The sequence below is a fragment of the Myxocyprinus asiaticus genome, chromosome 3 (genome assembly GCF_019703515.2).
Source record: "Myxocyprinus asiaticus isolate MX2 ecotype Aquarium Trade chromosome 3, UBuf_Myxa_2, whole genome shotgun sequence".
NCBI lineage: Eukaryota > Metazoa > Chordata > Actinopteri > Cypriniformes > Catostomidae > Myxocyprinus > Myxocyprinus asiaticus.
The window spans coordinates 44,613,900-44,626,269 of NC_059346.1; positions in this window are offsets into that span (position 1 = coordinate 44,613,900).

Sequence of the window (12,370 nt, forward strand, 5' to 3'; positions counted from 1 at the left end):
TTAGCGTAAAGCTGACAATTTACACAAGGTTTATTTCTATTTCTTCTGCTCCAAACTTACTTCAAACTTACTTCTCTGTCTGCTCGTATGAATGTAACACATCGTAAGAAAGTGTTTCACCGCTGTTCAAATGCACTTTGGATCGCATCATTTATATGTATAAATGTTTTCCATCTGAAAGGACTAAATATTAAATGAAACAAATGACAATAAAATGCAAAGTAATCTCTTCAGTAATCAAAATACTTTTTGAATGTAACTGTATTCTAATTACCAATGATTTAAATTGTAACTGTAGTGGAATACAGTTACTTATATTTTGTATTTTAAATACGTAAAACCATTTACATGTATTTCATTATTGCCCAAACCTGTCTACTTGTACTTCTGAGCAATTGAAACTTTGTATTGTAGCACTTCTCACAGTATTGCCTCCACAGGATAAATCACTTTTGCCGTATTCTTCATTTGTAAGTTACTTTAGATAAAAGCATCTGCTAAATTAATAAATAAAATGTAAATGGATATTTAGTTCTTAAAACTATTCTCATTCTTTTTTTGCCAGGTTTGTGAAGTTTTAAAAGGTTTCGTTTCATTTATAATCATCTAGCCTTAACTCCTAACGAAATTCAAAAAAAGTTTACAGCAATTAGTCTACAGGTATTTAACACTGATTATATTTCTTTAAACAAAACCTGATTATATATTTTTTTTAATTAAATAACTAAGAAAATCCATATGTACAATTATCTGAATGTTGCTACTGTTCAGAGCCAGTCCATTGAACACTGACTTTTTCTGTTCTTACATTAGCACTTCATTTACAGAAAATGAAATAAATCTTTGATTTCATACATTATTTTGCCACTTATGAAGCCACTGAAATGGAAATTATCTATGCACAATTTAGTTTTTGTTTTCAATGATTATGCCAAAAACAATGACAATACCATACACACCATATTTTTTTAATGGATAAATGAAATGAGAATTAATGTGTGTGTATCCATAAAGGTTAAAAGTGTGAACACAAGAAGGTTCCCATAGTTCAGTAGTCAGTACCAAAACCAGTGTCAGGATGCTTGGAAATAGGGCAAGGACTCAAATGCAGAGTTAGCGATGGGCTTTATTAAAATAAAAAATAAAAATAAAACAACAAAAACCACCCTGTTGGGAAAAAGCCACAGTCCAGGACAGGTGATGAGCAGACTGGCTGGGCTGGAGGAACAGGACTGGAACCGACAAACAAGACACCTAACAGGATAAACAACCATAACGAACTGGCACAAGACAGAGCACACAGGGAGATTAAATAGGGAAGCAAACAAGGAGGGTACCGAGGGAAGGCAGGTGTAACTGATAAACTAATAACAAGGCGGGATTTCACATAAGACAGCACAAACATGGCTTTGTGGGTTTTCTCATTGCCATGTGCACTCACACAACAAAAGATGCAACATGAGTGTGAGGATCCAGCCACTAAAAAACTAAAAACAAGACAGAAGTGGCAGGATCCTGACAACCAGTTAAATTTGATGAGTCCCGATACCACAACAAAAACTAATACTTATTTGTTAATTAAGTTGTTTCAAGTTAAAGACAAGCAAACAGTCAGTAATAAAATGAGAACAAAGAAACAAATAAAAGCAATCGCAAATGAACAAAGCACATTTAAAACAACAAAGAAAACAGTTTTAGGTGTTTTTCATAGCAGTATCATGAATTGTAGTGAAATGTGACATTTATTACTGGTTTTCACTGTTTGATTATAATACATACCTTTTTAAAGCCACCAAAAAATCCAGCCAAGAGAAGTACAGTATGCTGTTGTCTAGTTTTATTGTTATTGTTTTTTGATTAATATATTCAAAAAAATTCCACTAGTCCACTATTTTTATGTCAAATCCGCCTTTTATCTATCTACTTCAGATATAACGGAATGTGTTTACAATTGAAACCTCATCAAGGCATTTTGATTAAATTTTTACATGTATTTGACCATTTAGGCACGAGTAACGCACACACATAAGCTACCTGTCAGCAAAGTCCCTTTAGAATTAGTGTGCAGCAACAAAACCGAGGAAATAAAAAGTCAGTCTTTAAGATTCTCGGTATTTGTGTGTATCTCTCTGCTCTCTTTCTCCTTTGACCTGTGACCCTGCCATACAGAAACACTCAGATACAACTAGTAGTGCCTCTATGAATGAATGTAAGCGACTCAGTGTTCTTCAGTATTTTGTACATTTGCAATATTACGTGTTCTGTGATCAATAAAGAACATTCAAAAAATGTAGGCAAAATTGAAACAAAGGTGCCTACATGCTTGTAGGAAAATATGACTTCCATGACATTATGACTACCCATCTGACTTAACAGAATATTCTAAGTTCAATACAAGTTAAGCTCAATCTACAGCATTTGAGGCATAATGTTGATTACCATAAAAAATAATTCAATCCTTTTCAATAAAAAATAAAATCAAAAAGAAGCATACATTGAAGTTACAATGAGGCACTTACAATTTAAGTGAATGGGGCCAATTTTTTGGGTATAAAGGCAGAAATGTGAAGCTTATCATTTTATAAAAGCACTTACATTAATTCTTCTGTTAAAACTCATGTATTGTTTGAGCTGTAAAGTTGTTTTTAGTCATTTTAGGATTTGCTGACATTACATCATCATGGCAACAAAGTTGTAAAATTGGCACTAACTTTAAACAGAAAAGGTTAGTTAGTGATTATATCACACTAAAATCATGTCAACATCCACACTGTTTATGTCTTGTGGCTATACTTTTGAAACACTGAGTATTTTAATGTTTACGGATTTGCCCCATTCACTCCCATTGTAAGTGACTCATTTTTTTTTTTAAGAAAATAAATGTTTGTGGTAATCAATATTATGCCACAAATGCTGTCGATTGAACTTAACTTGTATTGAACACGGAACATTCCTTTAATGACTTCCTAAGAGTTGTTAACAGTTTGAGCTGAATTAATTTCACAGCACTGTTGACTGTGAGGAAACCAGGTAGATACTACTTTTGCTTCGGCTGCACGCATTAATAGTAGTGTAGCATGGTAATTGACTGAAAAGGAGTGACTAGCTGCTTTGAGCCATTGCTTTCCTATACTTGATATAAACACGCTTCATAAAGCTTTGAGACCTTAACCAACCATTTGTTTTGATCCCAGTGCTTCTCAGCGTACATCACACTGGTCAAGTCACGTGATTTCATCAACAGATGTCACCAGTGCTCAAGGACTCCTGAGTGCAGTCTGGGCAATGGGGTGTGGCGCACATTGGGGTGGGGCGACACATGTAGTGCCGGCCACATCTGATTTAATTGGTTTATACAGCAGAGTTTATTGGTGTCTGGTGTTAAAAGTATGAGGCTTCAAGCTAAGCGTACACAAGAGGAGACTAATCTCTGGTTTTATGAGGACATACATAAATCATTACATCTCTGTTTTACTGAATGAAAATAAAGCTCAAAAAGTAAACTAAGAGAAAGAAAGCGCTAAAAAAAGAGTTGTTTTAGTGCAGTAACTGTAACTGAGATTATAATGTGCGTGCATGACTCTCACATCTGTCCCTTATGTTGATATCAGACACACTGAATCATTTTGTGAAGTTCTTGTGCATGTTCATGCATTCGCTTTTTAAAAATATCAGATTGTGCGGTTGTTTCCCTTTTAAATCTTCAGTAAACTTTTGTTTTATTATTGTGGCACAACGAGCTCAATGTCTGAAAGTGTTTCAAGTGGACAGCACAGAATTGTCACAGCTCCAGCTGACTATTATTATGCAGCTAAAATACTTTAACTAATTGGATTTTTAATGCTTAAGGTCACAGATATGCATAGCAAATAAGTGTCATAAGGTTATTTAACATCAAAAGCTTAAGAATTAAATTTCAGCTTTAAAAAAATTAAAAGAACCAACATACTGCCCCACATACATACATATTTAATTAAAAAATAAATATTGGACACATGTAATGAGTTTGCCATAACTTTTTATTAGCACTTATTCTGCAATGCAAATTAACGTTATCATTTTATTTAGCTTGCATTGTAGTGGACATCTAATATACCTCTTGCTGCTGCTGGAGAAAGAAAAAATGTATCCATCTCTCTCCTTCTGCCCCGTGAGCGAGTTTTATCAATTTAATATAGCTGCCAATGAAAACCATCTTACAATATGCCTCCTGCTGCTTTCGTTCTGTCTCTGATAAGACAGTATGGTGCTTCATATTTGCTGTGAATGACACTGAGCTATGCTTAAGCTATTAAGCCGCATTCGATGCTCGAACATCACGTTATTTAAAAAAAAAAAAAAAAAAAAAATATTAAAGCTACACTATTAACTTTTTTATAAATAAAATGTTATTAATGAGAGAGTGCAACAAAAATCCATCTTCCAAACCATGTCTTTACACAAATAAACTTTGACAAACCTATAATAATCGCATACATACGTCATTTGCCCGTGCGTGTTCACGTCATATCCGTACACAGAGAAAATAAGATCCGGCTACTGTAGCGCACGTGTGGGAGCAGCTGAAGCTGAAAGTTTGTTGTCAGAACGAACCAGAAAAATTGACCATGGATCATTAAAAACGGCAAACCTCCGGGGAATCACCGGTTGTTAAAACAAAGAAACCACGAACAGAGCAGAGTCTACAAGCAAAAAGGGAAAGTGACAGAGTCCGTAATAAAAACCGAATCAACAGCGGCTTGGATTTCAGAGGTGGCGACAACTGAAAGGATTTAAAAGCGACTCAGAGATGGCTTTTTTCTTACTCAACAGGTAAGATATTTTATTGATATGGTTTATGTTTAGTTGTGTGTAGTGAAATACAAGAATTATTCTGTAATCGGTGCAGAACATTTCACTTGCTAGCACACGTGTGTATTTTTCTTTATAACGGCAATAATTTATATAAATAAGACTTTTAGTCCTAGGCTTGTCAAGGACATGAGAGTCTTGAAATTATGTTGACCACTGGTTGGTAACAATGACAATCTATCGTGGTCTATTTGGCCAGAATATCCTGCAGTTATAAAAACTTTACAATGTTTGACCTTATCAGACTAGCAATCATTGTGTCTAATGTTTACAAACGTTGCCTAACTTTTGTAACGTCATTTATTTCAAAACATCAATGTCAAAACAACAGCATAAGATATGGCACTTATCTGCTCAGATGACATGTTTTCAGATATTCGTCTTTTCCTTTCTTTCGTTAGTTGTTTGTTCATTGCTCTGATAAGATGTCCTGTAACTATGTGTACACAGGTGCTTCGAACCATATTCATCCACACAGAGGAGCAGAGCCGAAGCACAACCAAAACAATGTTCTTCCGCAAGACACATGCAGTTTTATTTTGTAACCGCTAGAGGGCCAAAAGTTACATAGTGTAGCTTTAACTTTACACTGACCAGTTTCTCTCACCTTGCGCAATGACAGCATCCTCATGTTCCCCCTCCTCCTAAGTCATTTCACTGTTTTAAGTTTGAACTGCCCCTTGTGTCGGAGCTATTCTGTATTTAGGGGTGGGGCGACACATGTCGCTCCGCCCCAACGTGTCGCCCTGCCCCATCGTCCAGACTGCAATCTGGGGCTACAGTGCTTGGCAGTATGAGCGCATATATGAACTGCTGATCAGTGAGCTGCTGATGAGCATGCGTGAACCGAAGACTTGAATGAGGGGTCGAAACGTTTCAGTCGAGAGATGTAAATGAATTTTTACTAATAAGTATTGTGCATGCAGATTATATTTGAAGTTGTTATAAGCTGGATCATGGTTTCTGTAAAAAAGGGTGAGTTGATTGAGACTTAGTTTAATCACTTTATATGCTTCAGACAAGTAGAACATCCACGTTTTGTATATCAGTGTCAGTATTGGGTGCTTTAGGTGTAAAACTTGAATGTAGGATGAATTGTAAGATCACTGAATGAAACACTAATGACTATAAACACCCTTATTTTTATAACTTAATTAAATCAAATGTAATAATCAGCAATAAGCACTTACATATGGCTACTTTGAACGTGTTTGAACGTTTGATCCATGACACAGGGGTATTAGTGTTATGTACAGTGACATCATTACACGATGATGTAAAACAACTGGTGAACTGGTATTTTGAACCAGTTCATTGAAACAAACCTTCTGACAGGACCGAATTTCACATCAATTACACACTAAACTAATTAACAAGTCGGTTATTAATCATTTGATTCAGTACTCCGAATGGCTCTGAGTTAATCCTCATTTTATTAAATAGTATCAGACCTGATTCAAAGGAACACAAATCTCACCCACATTAAAAAATTATTATTATTTTTTTAAAATCATAACATAAAATGACATAATTAACATTAACATGAACTTAAAACATAAATATAACCCCAATCACTTTTAATTGCAAATTAATAACACCCCCAAACAGTCCCCAAATCCTGCACAGATGTAACTTATTAATTATGCAATGACAACAGCCAATAACAAGTCCTTAAGCATAAACAACAACAGATGTTAAAGTATATTCCAGGTAAGGTCTATAATTCGATGTAGTTTTAGGATCTGATCTTCATTTAAATAGGTAAACGTGCCATTTTGCCGTTTGCACCAAGAAAAGTGAAAAAATGCAGACGTCAATTTGATCCATCTAACCACTGATCTACAAAAGCCCCGGAACCTGAATAAAACAAGCAAGAAATTAATGAAAGTGTCATTTTGTGTTGTTTGTGACACGTGTTGAACCATAAGGATATGTTCCGTTTCACACAAATCCAGATGTTTATATAAGTAGTTACCCAGATAGCAAGCACATTTGCGCCGATTTTGGAAGAAGTGTGCCGCTGACGGCGAAAAGATCACTGGCCAGAGTCGTGCCGACTGTACACACAGGATGACAGATGTCATCTGGATGACAGATGGCTTTCCCCGTGTGGGCCAATCTCGGTAGATCCATACTCCATAGATCCATACATAGTTGTGTATACTTCTGGCCCGAGTCCGATACGTTCCAAAATTATATAGAAAAAAGCAAGTGGTATAATGTCCCAAACCTTGTATTTCAAAAATTAGGTAGAATATTTTTTTTTATTATTGTGTTGTAATTTTGATATTGGTAAAATACCTGTAAAACTTGCCAATATTATTATAAAGTTGGAAGACTTATGTCATATTAAATTATTTGTCAATTGATAATGATAAAAATATGATATTTTTGTGTGATTTAATATAGTGGCTTGATATTATATAGCTAAATAGGCTGGAAAAATGCCTACTTAAAATGAAAACTAATTAAAACTGAGATACTTGGAAACATTATTAAAAAGTACAAATATGAAAGCAATACGTACTGTACATTGTCTTTATTTACTTAGTACAAGCTATTTTTATAATGTAATTTGTGCTCATTTATTTTCTTATTTATAGTTACACGATGTACCCGTCATGTGTATTGTTTAATTTATTACTGTATTCCTATAATTATTATATGTACTCGTGTGTACAATTTGTTCTTTTCTTAAAAAATAAATAAATAAAATAAAGGCAGAAATGTCAAGCGGCCCACTGCTAAAATTACGGAACACAGCCGACTGAAATGGTTTTGGCAGTTAATACTCACAGAGCCCTTCGAATAGAGGAGCCTACAAGCTTAGAATAAAATAGCATAACGCTGTGGTACCATAGATATTCTATGGCGGTTCACTGGTGAGGAGATAAGAGGCTGTTTTTCTGAATGGATGTCTATGGTGGAGATGCTTCAGTGTGCTGAATAAACCGCTTTTGTGAGGAAACAGTTAACACTTAACGAATCGACCGCCTGTCCGCTAATCCTCAACATTTTCTATACTAAACAATCCTTTTGGAAAGAACTATGTGTGGAGTTTACTACGGTCACTTTACAGCTTTAGCCATTCATTTGTATGGTATCCGCAAATGGAGACAATCTTACTGTTGTAACACGCTAGTTGACTGAACATGATTCACCGGCATCATGCTGACAGATGAGGTAGCATAATTAAAATTACACAGTTATGATTGTTTTACTACAAACTTTGAGACTGTATATTATATTTGACTCTCCAGTGCTGGAACAGGGCTAAAACAAAGTGTGGATATAGGCTGACTATGAGAGTCTGTAGTTTAAAATAAACACTTTTCTTTGCATGATACATTGACTGCATTTATACATAGCCTATGTCAGCGTTAGCTAGCTAACCAGCTTTATCAATAGCTGTTAGCTACATTTGGTGGGTGATGACAGTAGCTGTTTATAAAATAGACTGTACATTATAAATATGTTATCACAATTCAGTATTGATGACATCACAACTGTCATTTTTATATATCAATGTGCTATTGTTTTATAATAATAGATTGTATATATTTTCTGTATAACCAAGTTATGTTACACTAATGAATGGAGCTTTTTGTATTATCTTGAACATTGTCTAGCATTCATTTAATGTGTTATTGTAGTTTAGCTAAAATTACACAGATCAATCCTTATGACACTATATTTCACATGCTTTGCAGTTATGTAAGCTTACCTGTCCAATAAGAAGAACGGCAATTCTTCAGGGTCGGTTTTGATCCCCAAAACCAAACGCGGGTCCCTCCAGGAATCAAATGTCCTGCCGATGTTCACTCGCTCGACCACGATAACGTTCCCGCTTAGCCAGATGGGATTCACTAGATAAATGATTTTTTTTTTTTTTTTTGGCTTACTCTGAGTTTGTGTAGAAGTCGGAGTTGTGCTGGGAGCCGGACTTTTGCTGGATTCCATCTCTAAGATAACGTTACCTAGTGTTGCAGACTGTCTGTTGACACTGTTAAATAAGCAAGCACTGAAGCAAGGCTCTCAGGCGCATGCAAAAAGTCACATCCTTTGGATTTTCCCGGCAAAAGCGACCCGCTCCTTTCACGTGAAAATCAGTCTATAGGCTTTAATAGGCAACCCAGGAAGTCCAGGAAGGACTCATTTTTTAAGTTGCGTTACAAGCCGTTCATACATTGGCAAAAAAAAAGGCGAATATTACATGAATAATGTTACATATTGCACCTTTAAAAGAATCTCCGATACTCCGATTGGTGTGGATGTAGGTGTAACCTGACTCTTAATTTTCGAGAAGATCAAAATCAGTTGCAAAAAGGTAAGTCATTATTCAGTTTCCAGTCTTGTTAGGTGTTTTAACTGTCAAGGGGAAAATATTTTTCTATATCTATATAACGTTAGCTGTAATAGCCTGTTAGGAGAAAGAACATAGCCAACATTAGAAAACCCGTTCAGTCCTGGAGCCTGTTACACCAACTGTTGAGGATCTTTAGAAAAAAACATTCCTTAAATTACATTTGTTAATTTTATTTAGCTGTTTAACTTTGAACAATGACTACTGAACTGTATAACTAACTAACTGACTTTCCATGAGCAGGGTTATATTAGCTAGCTTCGTTCGTTGTGGTCTCAAATGTTGGAGTTCTTAGGCTATACTTCACACAGGTAACGTTAGCTGAAATTATCTTGAATTAGCAGCATTCTGTAATTAATGAATTAATTACATTAATTATACTTCAATGGAAAGTTGAATCTTGTACGTGGATTATTTTGTGTAGGCTCCAATGATGTTCGATGTCAAGGTAGACGTCGTATCCTATTGCTGCCAGAAGTTAATGTCTTTGATTTTTCTACTTACGTTCACAATCAGAAATCAGAATGAGCTTTGTTGCCAAGTATGCTTACACATACAAGGAATTTGTCTTGGTGACAGAAGCTTCCAGTGCACAAACAATACAGCAACAAGACAAAAACAAAAAATTTAATAAAAATAAAAAGTGAATAGCAAATATAAGTATATATAGAAATACATAAGACTAAAATATATATATATATTCACACACACACACAATGTACAAATACAAATCTGTTATATACAGATGCAAGGGAATGTATGGCAGAAGAGGTATGGTATGTTGGATAAATATAAATAGACTAAGCATTAGATGCTGTCTGAAAGTATCACTTGTCAGTAATGAAACGGTGGCTGCAGCTGTCTAATTTGGTTCTAAAAGTTAATTTATGCTATAGGTACATTTACGCCTTCTTAAAAATAAATGAATGTGTTTAATGTAAATATTCACAGAGCTGCTTTTATGGGTTGCAACATCATTTTGTAGCGTTTTACTATTCTTCGAATTGACAGCTGATAAACTTCAAAATCATTAAAGGGAAAGTTCACACAAAAATGAAAATTCTCTCATTATTTACTGACTCTCATGCCATCCCAGATATGTATGACATTCTTCTGCTGAACACAAAGATTTTTAGAGGAATATCTCAGCCCTGAAGGTCCATACAATGCAAGTAAATGGTGGCCAGAACTTTGTTGCTCCAAAAATCACATAAAGGAAACATAAATCCACAAGAATCCAGTTGTAAAATCCATGTCTTTAGAAGTGATATGATAGGTGTGAGGGAGAAACAGATCATTTTAAACTAAACCACTTTCACATCTGAAAGTCACATGTGGTGCCTGTTTAGTTTCTGAAGGTGAAAGTGGAGATTTACAGTAAAAATAACTTAAATATTGATCTGTTTCTCACTCACACCTGTCATATCGCTTCAGATATGGATTTAAGCACTGGAGTCATGTGGATTCATTTTATACTTCCTTTATGTGATTTTTGGAGATACAAAAGGTCTGATCACCATTCACTTGCATTGTATGGACCTACAGGGCTGAGACATTCTTCTAAAAATCTTTATTTGTGTTCTGCAGAAGAAATTAAGTCATACACATCTGGGATGGCATGAGGGTGAGTAAATGATGAGAGAATTTTCATTTTGGTGAACTAACCCTTTAAGCTGTTCTGTACTTCTCTGTATTGACAACTTATGAACTTTATGACAGCCCCAGTTAACATCTATATGGCATTCTCAGGCCACATCTGGACTATAAGGTCAATACTACAAGCTTTCCATTGGCCACATCTGGTCCACACCAGTTTGTCCTTCAAATATCACATCTTGGCCAGAACCATTCATTTAACAATCTCTGGGCCAAATCTGGGCCACAGTCATTTCTTCTCACAATAGTGCATGGGCCAAATCTGACCCACACCCATTAGTACTATCAGGAAGACTCACAGACTTAAGTTGTTGAAATGACATTTATTTGATGAAATAAGTGAACACAGAATTGTAATGTCTCTTTTGGCACAAGCCCCATCTGGCAGTCCGATGAGATTGCCACTCGAACCGTCAGATCCAACAGAGATAGGAGGCAGGGGGTGAGGAGCAGGACGGGACTCAACTGGTGGCGGTAGGGAGGTGGAGGAGGTTACCGTGTTGGCACACTGAAACAGCAAAGGTAGATTGAAAGCGGGCTTTTGAAGCAATGGCTGATGTATGATTGGCTAGAAGGTAACTAGATAATAGCTAGACAATGTAGAGCTGTGATTCTCCCGCTAGAACTACGCTTTCATTTCTATCAGGAAGACTCAGACTTAAGTTAAGTCTGTAAGCCTTCCTGATAGAAGTCAAGTTGAAATGACATTTATTTGATGAAATAGTGAAGCACAGAATTGTAATGTCTCTTTTGGTGCAAGCCCCGTCTGGTGGTACAATGAGATTGCCACCTACTTCAAAAAGAGAACCCAGATACTTCCCCCAAAAGAGAAGAGTTCCAGGCGGGTTACGAACCAGGTCTTCATGGCCTTAGTTTTAGTCTGGAGAACAGAAAAGGAGATGTGAGAGATTGAATAGACAATAGTGCATGAATTGTGATATCTCTGGCATAGTTGTGCGATACCATAGCGATAGGATAAGCTGTGCTTGTGTTTGCTAATTACCCTTATGAGAAAGGGGGCATGGTTCATGTGATTACTTTTGCTTGAATAGACAATAGTGCATGAAATAGTGCATGAATTGTGATATACCTGGCATGGTTGTGCGATACCTTAGCGATAGGATAAGCCGTGCTTGCATTTGCTGATGACCCTTATGAGAAAGGGGGCATGGTTTGTGTGAAATCATTGTTTGAGGATAGCCATGCTTGTGTATGAACGTTAATTGTGTGATATCTGTCAGAGGATGGACAACGTTTTGTTTGAGCCCTATGATGGGGTGACATTGTTATGCAATCCCTTTGCTGAAGATAAGTAACATATGGTATGTGCCCTTCGACAAGGGCGGTTGTATGAGCGATGTGGATGACGTTTGATTATGTGCCCTCTGACGAGGGTGAACGTTAATTGTGTGATATCTTGGTATGAGCCCTTAGACGAGGGAGTTTATTGATGAAGATCGATGAAGTATGATTATTAGCCCTCTGACGAGGGTGACTGTT